This window comes from Sciurus carolinensis, unplaced genomic scaffold, assembly GCF_902686445.1.
Source record: "Sciurus carolinensis unplaced genomic scaffold, mSciCar1.2, whole genome shotgun sequence".
NCBI classification, from domain to species: domain Eukaryota; kingdom Metazoa; phylum Chordata; class Mammalia; order Rodentia; family Sciuridae; genus Sciurus; species Sciurus carolinensis.
The window spans coordinates 905,320-919,248 of NW_025920175.1; the positions used below are offsets into that span (position 1 = coordinate 905,320).

The window sequence follows — 13,929 nt, forward strand, 5'->3', positions numbered from 1 at the left end:
TGTAAGAGGAGGACCTGTGGTGAAGGTTTAAGAGTAGAAATGTCTACTCTTAAGAGAAAACTAAAGAAAAGAAGCATTTCTTTACATGGTGTACTGTCCACTGAAAGGACTCTAGTCCTTGAATCTCCACCCACCACTAGTCCTTGATTTGATGGCCTCAAGTCCTGAACCTCTCCCCTCAATCTAACCTCTCCAAGCCCAGCAGGCAGCCTATATGAAAGGGAAGATGATGAGGGGAGGAGGAAAACATGTTCCTGCTAGTCAACTTTAAGTCATTAAATTCCAAGTTTTCAATTCTGCCAATATTTTAATGAAATTGACACAGTTGTGTTAATATAGTTTGGAAAGTTTATTCTAGAGATTATATAATTTATTATCATTAATAATATCATTAATATTTTTTAAATATCATCAATGATCATTTGCCTATTACATTTCTCAGAATATTAGAACTCTAAAAGCACAAATATTTGTTTCAAAATTACATAAGTTCTATATACATGGTTCAATGTAAAATTTTTGGTGTTTCATAAATGAGATGACAAGCCATAATGGGTTAAGAAAAGCAGGTCTCTGATTTAGTGACTACACATATTATTAGGGATTTCCCCCATGCCACTAAGAAGACTGAAAAGCAAATTAGCAAAAAGAAAAAAAGCAAACAACTTCAGACTTTCAGGGTGGACAGCGTTCCGGGGCGGATCTGTCAGGGTTCAAACGACATGCAAGAGAGAGGTTCCACAGTGGGCAAATGCGGTGTCTCCAACCCAGCAACTGAAAACTACCCTGTTGGCTCCTTGCTGGTCCCCTTCTTTCTTTTTCTGTTTCCCTTGCTCCTTTCTCCTTTTGTGACCTTCTTTGGCCTCTGACTTTCTTTTCAAACACTTCAAAATGAGCTCCTCCTCTAAACCTATTTTGAGAGTTTTATATTTTACAGTCTTTTGTAACCGCAGAAAGTTTTAAAAATGGAAGAAAAAAATCAAAACTTCTCTGAAGCATGTGGTGAAGAACTTCTTAACTAGGTAGGAAGATCTTTAAAATCATCCAACTTTCTCCATAAAGAGGAAGGAATCACAAAGGACTTTTCATGATCTTCTCCAGTGCTGTCTTTGGTGCAGGGCCTGGCAAAAGAAAGGGCAGTCCTGCGATTTTGAGCCACGCCACTGGAGCTGCTCAAGCTCCTTTCACCTCCACCTGAGATGAAATTCCCTGGGACTCAACCCCTGGGACACACAAATCCAGGCCCAGGTCTCTACTTGGCAGAGTTCAAGGCTTCAGTGGATTCTCTACATTTGGGTGCAAAATTCTGGACAACTGCGACCCCTACTGGCCTCAATAGAGACTAGAAAGCTTGGGATTATACAGACAAAATGGTGACAGGTAAGAATCCAATGAAACCAACTGAAATGCACCCAACTTGATAGAACCCAGGACAGAAAATCGAGTCTCATCAACATGCCACTAAGCTAAGGAAGGAATGGTATTTCTTATTTCAAGTAATTTCTGCTTGTACAGAAACAGGAAAATAGGTCCAAATATGAGAAGGAGTTGGGGTAGGAGAAAACCCGGGGTGAAGGATTTGGTGGTCAGAGGCTGAAGGTCACCTGAGGACACGGAGGGGGACTGCCAGGTCACTCAGTCCCTTGGCTGAGGTTTGGGGACCTCCAAAGTCAGTGAGCATGACACCAGCAGAATTGCTGAAAACAGGACACCCCAAGTTCGGACACCCAGAATCAATGTGTCCTAATTTCACAGTGGTTGCCACCTAAGGATGGTCCTCATGTATCCGAATTAATGAGCTAAGGAACAGAGCAGGGGACAAAGGCTGTCTGGTGCAAAGGACATGTGAAACTGAAATATCTGCTACCCTCAGCTACTTCCTTCCCTAGACAGAAACCCTCCTGTTCAGTAAAGCAGAATGTGGAAGTAGAGACTGTCTCTCACTTACAGAATAAAAAAAAATGCCTTTTATTCCAACTAACTGGAAAGGTCCCCTGGAGACTTGAACTCAGATCGCTGGATTCAGAGTCCAGAGTACTCATCATTACACCACAGAATCACAACAGCTTCACCTGCTTGCCTCGCTATTGGTTTGCAAATCCTTTCTTCAGCTTCCATTGTACTCTAGAATTCCTTCTCCTGGTGCTTTTCCTTGTCAGACAGGATCCAGGTACCTTTACTCTACAACGGGAGGAGGAGTCATGTCCCCCACTTCTCCAAATCTCTCTGCTCATTTCTTTAGGATTGTACTTCAGAGAATGAAATTAAATCCACTTTGAGATTAAAGACATGCAAGAGTGTTTTAGGCCTCAGGCAGACCCACCTGTTCCCCCTAGGTTGCTAGAATTTCCTACCATGACATAAAATTTCTACCCCTTCCCCTTAAAAGTTTTTCTTTACACTTCTTTGTAATTTTCCTCTTCCCATTAATTATCCAGAGAGCACTGATGACCTTAGAAGTGGATTTCGGATTCACTGTGATTTCTCCTTTTCCTCTCCTTTATCCCTAAGTCCCTTTATCACTTTTCCTCTTATTCCCCATTTTTCTCTTCCTCCACCTCCCTCGCTACTACTACTCACTTTTACCTGTGCCTTAATCTCTATTCAGCACAGATTATCAGAACACTGGGAAGGGTGCCACGGTCTCAAAAGAAGGTGAGGAATTGCTGTTCAACAACACAATGGCCCTACTGCTTCTAAAGTCAGAAGACTGTGCAGGTCTTTGCTGGGAAGATAGAATGAGGCAGTCCCAGATGAGTGGCTGAGTGTCCCCAGGCAGCCCTCCCCTGGTCAATGTGGGCCTTAGGCCAGCACAGAACAAACCCGGATTTAAGGCAATTCAAAAGTGAAGAACCTCGGATGTGGTTCACATGGATGTGAACTTTTTGTAAGTTACTTACATGATACAAGAAAATACATAGAAAAAAATTAAATTCTGCTCCACACAGCTTAAGGCTGACTCACCAAGTCCATCAAAATCAATCCACCTTGCATAATGCTCCTTTAATACCCCAATTGAGAAATGGCCATAGTTCCCCTCATTGCCCCCTTGTGGCTACATTGGGCATGAAGTACAATGACCAGAGCTGCTAGAGCAGCTGCCAGCTGCCTGGCAGAGAAGTGGAAAGTCCAACAAAGACTGAGGAAACACAGAAAGAAATAGGTATGCTCCTCTCTCCTGGGTACAAGAAGTGTTGAGAAAGCAACAATCTGGCATTTTAGGATTCGGAATATGAGTCTGTGTAGTCATTAGTAGGCAGAAGAAAAACTGATTTACAAGGATCTCTATCCTGCTGCTAGCCCTTCTACCTTTAAACTTTCAATTGTATGGCCAGTACCTGTGCACAAACCCAACATCAGAGCATTTGGATATCCCTAACTCTTGAGTGGAGATTGAGATCTTGGAGAGGTCCCCTAGTCTGTTCAGTGGGGAATTAGTGATCCAAGAGTGGTAGTTTATATATGATTAACAGTGGATGTTCTAGAAGAAATGAGTATGAAGGAGCAGAATTTAATTTTTTTTCTATGTATTTTCTTGTATCATGTGAGTAACTTACAAAAAGTACACTTTCACATGTTTCTTGTGTTTAAAAAGATAAAGGAAGAAAATGAGAAAAAAGAAAGATGATTCAGATGCCTATTAAAGGTAATTTAATTGAGGAGGGTGAGGAGTTTATTTAGAGAGACAATACTGAGAGACAACCAAGACCTGATAAGATCCCAGGTAATAGACCTGAAGCTCTCCACAGATAGCTGGGGCAGAGAAAGGTGTTTTGGGCCTTGGACTAAGTAACCTCCTCCTGCAAGTGTCTTTTTCTGGAATTCATCCCTACCCTCTTCTTCTCTAAATGGCTCTCAAAAACACCTTTCCTTTCCTAAGGCTGGTGTGTACTTGTGGAAATACTATTTGACCACATGGGTTAATGATTTCATTATAACTGGACCCTATTCCCCACATTAAGAATGATCCAGTCACATATAGACACAAGGGAGCACTTTGAAGCCTTATATGTGAGGAGCTTCTCTTGGAACTGTCATGGATATGGTATTTTATGTGAGAAGGGAAAAAAGCAAGGTACAAAGGAGTATGTTAAGGTAAAAGGGGGTTATGTATTATTATTTAGATATATTGTTTCTTCAGGAGTGATATTTTGCAGAAAATGGAGTGTTTTTTTTTTTTTTTTAATCTAAGGGTACATGGGAGTGGATCTAAGGCATAGAAGTAACAAGAACTTTCTGGGCTAGAGTTGTGGCTCAGTGGTAGAGCACTCACCTAACTGGTGCAAGGCCATGAATGTATTCTGTTTTCAGCACCACATGAAAAATATGCAAAATGGAGATATTGTGTTCAACTATGGCTAAGAGTATTTTTTAAAAATTACTTTTATAGGTATGTCTTAATCTAGTTATTTTTAAAACCACATCAATATTTTATGTATCCAAAAAGAGTGGAAATGCTAACCTTAAAAACAGAAGCAGAACAAATGGACAATATATCAAATGATAATATAACCACAAAAAATTTAGTTCAAGTAAATTTAGAAGGCAGTGGTTGTCTTTATATAGTTGAGTATATCCTGAGGACATCTTGAACTGTATTTAGTAGGTTTACCGATGGCAGAGGAATTGGTATAATAATTCTGGATCTGTTTTGTAAGCCATACAGGATACAGCAAATCAGTAAATGCTTTGAATTTTCTCTGGAACAAGGTTATCAAGTTTGGCAGAGGAGGATGAAACTATTAAATGGGAAAAGTTAGAGAAGAACCCTATGGTGTTGGGTTGGAGTTGTAGATAGCTATATCAATTCATGATACCCACTAGTAGAGCCTTAAAGCAATGGTATCCAAGCAGCAGTGAACATATATACTGTCCACTGCTTGGTTTCTGAGTACCATTTCCTACTAAAGGTAAGTCAAATTCCTTCTCTAAAAAAAAATCTGTGCTTTGGGGTTGTGGAAATAAAATTACAAGATGAACTTGGAACACCTTCTGTGCAAAGATTAATAGGGACATTTCCTAATGACACAGATGACAACTAGAAGTTCCTCTAGTCAAATCAAAGACCACTGGAACATCAAAAATATAATAACTATAAGGTGTTGCAACATGTTGAATAAAAAAATTATTCCATATAATATTCATGCTATATACAAATAGTGGCATTCATGTAGTATCCTTACAGAAAAGAGGGAAAACTACTAAATAGAAGAATATCATTTAGATCATGAAGGAAATAATAGACTGTCTTTGTTCAAGAATCTAAGCTTATAAGTAAAATTCAAGTTTTAATTTATTTTAGAAGCCCAGTGATAAACAGGATGCACCTGATCTTTTTTATTAACTATGTTTATTTTTTTTTTCTGTATAGCATGGTTTACGTGATCATTTATAGTAATGGTAGCCCAATGGGTTATTTTTGCTACCCTAGTCCCTCTCTTTAGCCAAAATTTTACTCCTGAGGCATAGTTTTATTTACCTAAGTTCCTAGAAATTTTCTGGTTCAACATAATTACTCTGAATTTTTATTTGACAAATTTTATTTATATAGATTTATACAAGTGCTAATTATGGGGCTGGGTTGCAGACCAGTGGTAGAGTGTCTTTTATGTGTGAGGCACTGGGGTCAATCCTCAGCACCACATTAAAAAAAAAAAAGGTATTGTGTCCATCTACAATTAAAAAAATTTTAAAACAGAAGTGCTAATTATGTACATAAAAATCCTTGCTAATATATAGGCAATATAACTAGATTCTAAAGACTGAGAATTAACTTCTTTTTGAAAACGTCATAAAGTCTATAGGTTGTAATTTACTGTTTTGTGTGCAAGCAATATTTTCTTTTCAGTTTTACTAAGATTAAGGATTCAGAATCAGTATTTACCAGGATTTATCTGTTTCATCTAAAACCATAAGGCTCCTTCCTCCCTTCCCATTCACAATCTTCAATGTTGCAAACCAATGGGAAGAAACATCTTTTACTACCTATAATAGAGTCTGAGTTCTGTAAGGAATACACCAGGTAAGAGACCATTTCTGTTACAGGACCTTGCAGGCATCATTTTTATAGATGAAGCATAGCTCTTTTTCCTTCATAGTAAGCTTTTATGCCAAATTAAATAAGACTTGTGCCTTGGTCATGGATATAATATATTTAATTTTGCTATTGTTTTAGTTTTCTGTTGCTGTGACTAAATACCTGAGAAAACCAATTAGAAGAGAAAAGACTTGTTTTAGTTCTTTGTTTCAAAGGTTTCAGTCTATGGCCTGCTGGCTCCATTGTTTCTGGGCTTGAGGCAAGGAAAAATATGGTGGCAAAAGCGTGTAACAAAGAAGGCAGCTCACCTCATGGTGGCTGGGAAGCAGAGTGAGAGAGTGAGGAAAGGGTCTAGGACAAGATATACCCTTCCATGGCATACACCCAGTCACCTACTTCCTCCTACTAGACCTTACCTCCTACAGTTTCTGCCACTTCTCACTCCATCAATGGATTAATTCACTGATGAAGTTAGAACCTCATGATCCAACCACTTCACAGAAGGTCCATCTCTGAATACTGCTGTATCAGGAACCCAACCATTAACATATGAGAATTTGAGGGACATTCTAGATCCAAATGGTAAGAGTTATGACAGGAAGACAAAGGATTCTTACTGTGTATTAGTAAGTAATGATAGGATCATGAAAAGTAAAAAATATTAGTAAATGCACATTGCATTATGTTTAACCATTGTTAAATTGTTCTGAGCAAATTTTTAGGCCAATCAACTATTTAAAAATAATTCTTTGTGATTAATTAATTTATACCTATATTAACATCTTTGGTTTTTTCTTAAACTAAAAAGATCAGTGACAGAGATGCCATTAAGCAGTGTTTCTTTCTAATTTGTACAAATTCTTCTAATTTAAACATTTGGAATATATTTTTAAAAGGGAGGTTCTCATATACAATTAAAAGAACGTTGGTCACAGTTTTATTAGTTATTTTGATCCATTTAGCTTAGTAATTAATTCATATTTTGTGGATCTTGGTGTAAGTAGTCCACTTTATAAAGTCTTCAAGTTTTGAATTAAAAAAATTTGGAGAAATTCTGATACCATCAGTTATATATAGTCTAACAAGTACCTGAAAAAATGATTCCCTATTGTACTAAGAAGTTGTTTTTGTATGTGATTTGCCAGGATTTTGTTAAGGATTTTTGTGTCTATATTCATCAGAGATGTTGGTCTAAAATAAAATACTTGGGAATCAATCTAACCAAAGAGGTGAAAGATCTCTACAATGAAAACTACAGAACATTAAAGAAAGAAATTGAAGAAGACCTTATAAGATGGGAAGATATTCCATGTTCTTGGATAGGCAGAATTAATATTATCAAAATGGCCATAGTTTCAAAGGTGCTATACAGATTTAATGCAATTTGAATTAAAACACCAATTACATTTCTCATAGAAACAGAGAAAGCAATCATAAAATTCATCTGGAAGAACAAAAGACCTAGAATAGCCAAAGCAATCATGGGCAGGAAGATTGATGCAGGTGGTATCACAATACCAGACCTTAAACTCTACTGTAAAGCAATAATAACAAAAACAGTGTTGTATTGGGACTAAAACAAACAGGTAGAACAATGATACAGGATAGAAGACATGGAGACATACCCACATAAGTATAGTTATACTAGACAAAGGTGCCAAAAACAAACAGTGAAGAAAAGATAGGCTCTTCAACAAATTGTGCTGGCAAAACTGGAAATTCATATGCAGCAAAATGAAATTAAACCCCTATCTCTTACCCTGTGCAAAACTCAAATAAAAGTGGATCAAGGATCTAGGAATTAGGCTTAAGAACCTTCACCAAATAGACAAGTAGGCCCAAATCTCCATCACATTGGCTTAGGACCAGACTTCCTTAACAAGACCCCCATAGCACAAGAAATAAATGAAAGAATCAATTAGTAGAATAGACTCAAACTAAAAAACTTTTTCTCAGCAAAGTAAATAATCAATAATGTGATAAGAGAGACTACATAGTGGGCAAAAATCTTTGCCACACATACTTCAGACACAGCACTAATCTCCAAAGATTATAAAGAATTTAAAAAACCTTACACCCAAAATACAAAGAACCAATCAATAAATGAGCTAAAGAACTGGGCAGACATTTCACAGAAGAAGATATACAAATGATCAACAAACATATGAAAAAGTGCTCATCATCTAGAGAAATGTAAAGAAACCCTCCTAAGATTTTATCTAACTCCAATTAGAATTGCTATTTTCAATAACACAAACAATAATAAATGTTGGCATGGATGTGGAGGAAAAGGCACATTCAAACATTGCTGGTGGAGTTGCAAATTGGTACAGCCACTCTGGAAAGCAGTGGGGAGATTCCTCAGAAAACTTGAAATGGACCCACCATTTGACCCAGCTATCCCACTTCTTGGTGTATACCCAAAGGACTTAAAATCAGCATACTAGAGTGATACAGCCACATCAATGTTCATAGCAGCTCAATTCACAATAGCTGCATTGTGGAACCAACCAAGATGCCCTTCAATTGTTCAATGGATAAAGAAATTGTAGTATATATACACAATGAAATATTACTCAGTCATAGAAAATTATACAATTATAACATTTGTTGGTAAATGGATGAAGTTGGAAAAGATCATGCTAAGTAAAATAGGTCAATCCCAAAAAACCAAAGGTCAAATATTTTCTCTGATAAGTTGATGATTATATATAACAAGGGGGGTGTTGGTGGGAGAAAAAGTAGAATGAAGAAACTTTAGATGGTGTAGAGAAAAATGGGGCGGGAGGGGATGGGAGACCGAAAGATAGTAGAATGAAACAGTATCACCCTATGCATATTTATGATTACATAAATGGTGTGAATGTATGTTGTGTACAACCCTAGAAATAAAATTGTACCCCATTTGTGTACAATGAATCAAAATGCAGTTTGTAAAAATAAAAAGAAAATTAATTAAAAAAAGAACATACTTAAACATTACCTGTGGTTTATCTGAAATTCAAATTTAATGGGGTGCTCTTGTATTTGATTTGGCAAACCTAGTGCTGGGTCAATGACTATTTATCAACTAGAGGAGAAGCATTTCAATATTTTAGCAGCACATACAACTATCTTCTGGGTCACCTGTCTCCATTCTGGTCTACTTTGTCTAGAAGGATTAGTTATTTATAATTTGAAGCCCTCCAGCAGAATAGGACCTTGTGTGTCTCTTTCATCTTAGTACCTCTAGAAGCAAGTATTTTAAAGCTAGAATTCAGAATTTATTATGCAAAGGACCACAGGAAAAGGCAAATGGACTGAGATCATCAGTAAATTGATCACAGGATCAGAACCAGCCCCCTGGTGATCATGGCTGACTGTTCCTTCGCATTTGGACCTCTCTGTTAAGGCTCAAGCTTCAAGAAACTCCCATTTCTATAGAGATGGAGGCTTCCCAAGGAGAGAACTCAGGAAAACTGGTTCCACCCCCCTGTTCTGTGGTGGTCTCTATTGTCTCTCCCTGCCAGAACGCAGAGGCTAATGGGTCTTTCAGGGATGTTGAATGGGGCGATTGCAAAAGCAGAACACAGACACAGTACAACACCTCCATCTTATTGGCCAAAAAGCTGCAGCCTCCTGGGTGCCCAACATCCATTGGCTTCCCCATGTCCAGAAAAGGATGAATTTGTGAGGGTGTTTGCTTTTACACACTAACGCACTCTGGCTTGCTCTACTCTCAGAAGCAAGTGCTCTCTTGTTCAGTCCTTTCCTAAAGCCAAACACTCAATCTTCACCCACACATCATACCTTCCCTCAGTGACTGCACCTCACCTTCCTTTACACACACTCTCCCCCACGTGAGATGGCTGTGTCTAGGATGGGTACTGAGAGCAAAGACCTTGATCCCACCTACACCCTTCACCATTCCTCAAGGAGAAGGCCTTGTAGCAAATGGCAGCCATGCAGAGTCCCACCCACATGACTTCATTCAAACTAATAATACCACGCATGAGGATGTTTTGGGGTTTAGATGGATTTGCAACTAACCAAGGAAGGATGACGTACATTCATTGTGGGGAAGTTTGTAGTATGTAACAATAAAGAAATGATATTCTTTTTTTCTTAAAGTTTTTTTAGTTGTCAAAGTACCTTTATTTGTTTACTTTTATGTGGTGTGGAGATTTGAACCCAGTACCCCACACATGCAAGGCATGAGCTTCACTGTGCTACAACCCCAGCCCTGATCATGGATTTTGAGACTTGCAGAAAGTGAAAAACACCTCATAACTAAGTAATCTGGGGTGTGCATCATCCAGGCCTCCTGCTGCAGGAAGATGACCACTACTCTGGGGAACAACCAAAGACCACCTATATAAGCCATCTTGGATCAACTTCCTTGCAAGAAGGGCTTTGTTACAAGAGTTTCCCTTTTCTCTTGTTGAGCTGGCTTTCCAAATAAAATCACCTTCCTTGAGTCAACACCTTGCCTCTTAATTTAATTGGTCAATTATGGGACAGACAGTAATTCTGGCAGCTACACAAGGTGCATTGATTACTTTTTAATTTAAACAAATTTGAATCCTTCAACTGGTAAGTATCAGAAAAACAAACTGTTGCATCTATACTATGGAATTCTATTCTGCAATAAAAAATAACCAACTACTGATACACACAATGGAAACTTTTTGTTTCAAATATACTATTATTTTGAGCACAAAAATATTAAAAAGGGATGTAGCTTAGTGTGGTGCACATGGGCAAGACCCTGGGTTCAATCCCCAGTATATTTAAAAAAAAAAAAGGCTACTGACAACTCCATTCATATGATGCCCAAGGAAAGCAAAACTGTAGCAATAAAACAAACAAATGGGTGGTTGCCAGGATGTAGGAGGGGTTGGTCACAAAGAGGCAGCACCTAGGGGCTGTTTGGGTGATAAAACTGTCTTATCTTTTGTCTGAGGTGGTGGCTACACAACTGATGCCTTTGTGCCTAAAGATAAATTTTACTACTTGTAATTCTACTTCATAAAACTCATCCTTGAAATAAAACAATAAAAAAGGACATCAGAAAAAAAGAATAAAAGAAACAAATATGTGTACATACATATGTCCATGGACCAATTGGCATAGCACACACACACACACACACACACACACACACACACACACACATGCACACACACACAAAGAAATTCTTAATGAATGATTAAGGCATCGTTTCCACTGAGTTGGTCAAAATTGTCAGAATATATATTCACTGTAGTGCTCAGTGGGCTGCCTGGCAAGTAGATGCAGCACGGCAGGCCTGTGTGAAACTCCCAGGTGTCACCTGGCTGTGGCAGGCAGGAGGAAGGCACTGGGTTTGCCTTGCTCTCTGGCTCTAACCTTGGGCCTTGGGCTGCCTACAACCAGCACACCCTAGGACCTCATGGGTCTCCTTCCTGAGCAGTTGGGCATAAAACACGCCTGCGGTGGAAGGCAAGGAGGAATGACAGCATCCCCAGCTGTCAGTCTACTACCATAGCCAGCCATTGGTCCACTTGTCAGCTTGTTTGGCACCCATTGGCTTAATCTGTAGACCACAAATTTTAACTGCTCAGCAATTACCCCGATCATCCTTAGCCCAGGCAATTCAAGTACTTAAGCAAAGCTCCTTCACCTCACTATCTCTTGCAGGCTTTCTCTCTCTCTTCAGGGCAGACACTGTTAGTCTGTCTAATAAAATCTCTTGTGTGAGTTCCCATGTCTGGAGTGGTTTGTCTGCATGCCTTTTCATTTTTCATTCAGTGTCTATGTCCAACTGTCTTTCTTTCCATTTGTTCTTGAGTGATGTACTGAGCATGAGCATAAGGGTAAAGTATTGTTTAAACCTTCCTCTTTTTGTGTTGCTCACCAAGTTACCAGTTGGAGTTCAAAAATTCTCTGCTTCCCTTCTCACCAGTACAAGGTATGATGGGATGGGAAGTCCTGTCAGCTGTAGTTCTGTCAGCACAGACCAGATTACTGCACTCTGAGGCATGGCTGCTACAGAGTTCTAAGAGTGGAGTTTCTGCAGGTGGGGCTTAGGTCTAATCAGGTCTCAGGGGTGGTGACTGCTCTGGAGAAACTGGATCAACATGTAGGGCCCAGCACTTACCCTATCTCTGCTGGGAGTCTGGATTCCAGGAGTCATCAATCATGGGACAGGGTAACCAATCCTTCACCCCTCTGCTGCCTATGGACACAGCCTTTCCAGGCTTCTTGGGTTTGGTCCTTCAGCTTATCACCTATCTGTTCAAATTCCTGACCTGTTCTGCAAGCCACCAGACTCAAAGGGAAAAGTGAGTCGGGTTCCCCTTCACCTTTCCAGTATGAATTCCTCTGGGTAAAATATGCTCTGGGCCCCAAATCAAAGGGCAGGGGGCAGTTGTCTAATAGGAAAGCTAAAACAGACACATGGACAGAGAGGAAACCAACTGATAACAGTGAGGAATGTGTAGACAGGGGAAGAGATAAGGAAAGGAGAAAATTCCAGAGACAATTAAAAAGAACAATCCAAAACCCACCCAATGGATTCCCAGTAGTTGGGCCCCTTCTCTTCAGAAAAATATATCTCTGTTACCTTTGGCAATAAACCTGCTTCTTGCTTGCTATCTCTGTGTCCTATTCTTCAATTCTGTGTTGAACATAGACAACAAATCCAGCACCCCAGATACTAACATTGCTGTGTTTGCTCCAATCTCCCAGCTCCTGCAGCAGGTGCTGCTCCATAACTACCTCAAGATGCCTCCCACCTCAGCTCTTTGGCACCAGCTGGTAAACATCATGTACAGTGCAGTCTCTGGATCATCTGAGGGCAGGCTGCTTTTCTAATTTCACATTTTTTCTTACAAAATCTATTGAGTTTCTCTGCATTCTCCCTCCCTCTGTTGAACCAGCACTGCAAAGTGATTGGCTCTAATGTAGTTTTTTTTAAAACTACTTATTTACTTTTTTTTACAGACTGTATTTTGATTCATTGTACACAAATGGGGTACATCAATTTGTTTCTGTTGTGCACAATGTAGATTCATACCATTCATGTAATCATATATGTACATAGGGTAATGATGTCTGTCCCATTCCACCATTTTCATACACATCTTCCCTCTCATTTCTCTCTACATAATCTTGTATCCAAATTTATGAGTCTCTAAGATACTTTGATGTTCCAATACTGTTTTAGTGAAATCCCTCTTTCACCAACCTCTCAAAGCAGTATTCCTGCTGCTCAAATCCCAGTTCATGGAACAACAAGGTATACAGCATTCCCCTAACCACCATCTTGAATTCCCCTGCATTTTTCATTTTTAAAAGCCTTTTTCAATATGCAATGGAGAAAAGATAGCCTCTTCAACAAATGGTACTGGGAAAACTGGAAATCCATATGCAACAGAATGAAATTAAACCCCTATGTCTCACCCTGCACAAAAATCAACTCACAATGGATCAAGGACCTTGAAATCAGACCAGAGGCCCTGTATCTTATAGAAGAAAAAGTAGGTCCAAATCTTCAACTTCTTGGGTTAGGATCAGACTTCCTTAACAGGACTCCCATAGCACAAGAAGAAAAAAAAAAAGCAAGAATCAATAACTGGGATAGATTCAAATGAAAAGCTTTCTCTCAGCAATGGAAAATATCAGTAATGTGAAGAGAGAACCTACAGAGTGGAAGAAAATCTTTGCCACTCATACTTCAGATAGAGCACTAATTTCCAGAATATATAAAGAACTCAAAAAATTCTACACCAAGAATACAAATAATCCAATCAACAAATGGGCTAAGGAAATGAACAGACACTTCACAGAAGAAGATGTACAAGCAATCAACAGATATATGAAAAAATGTTCAACATCTCGAGTAATAAGAGAAATGCAAATCAAAACCACCC

General features: G+C 38.9%; 1 pseudogene; it reads right to left on the reverse strand.

Moving 5' to 3' along the window:
• Window positions 1-713: 713 nt before the first annotated feature.
• Window positions 714-13,929, reverse strand: part of LOC124974782 (5'-AMP-activated protein kinase subunit beta-2-like) — a 29,213-nt pseudogene continuing 15,997 nt past the window's right edge.